This window comes from Anneissia japonica, unplaced genomic scaffold (genome assembly GCF_011630105.1).
Source record: "Anneissia japonica isolate Jap-2015-1 unplaced genomic scaffold, ASM1163010v1 scaffold287972_len269925_cov191, whole genome shotgun sequence".
Taxonomy (NCBI): domain Eukaryota; kingdom Metazoa; phylum Echinodermata; class Crinoidea; order Comatulida; family Comatulidae; genus Anneissia; species Anneissia japonica.
Window position 1 is genome coordinate 181,673 of NW_022686996.1, and position 385 is coordinate 182,057.

Sequence of the window (385 nt, forward strand, 5' to 3'; positions counted from 1 at the left end):
TTGAAAATGATTCAATAGAACCAATGAACCCCAAAGAAAAAAGGGGTCCGAGTTCCCCCGGGAAAATTTCGATTTCTATAATTCGGGAAATGACCTTCACTGACTTCTGAAATGTCTTTTAAATGACTTTTTAAGTTCTTCAAAATTCAAGGTCTTCCCCTCTTGAAAATGGTCAGGATAATCTTTCTCATTTTTTATTTTATGTGTGTATACATAGGCCTACATAAATAAATGAGTAGTTGCATGCGTATTCTTTTTTTCCATGAATCGATAAATCCCAAAAAGAAAGGGTGATCCGGGGGTTCTCCCCCGGGAAAATTTTAATTCGTAGAAAGCGGGAATGAGCTTTCCCGACATTTGAAGTGTGTTTTAAAGACTTATGTTC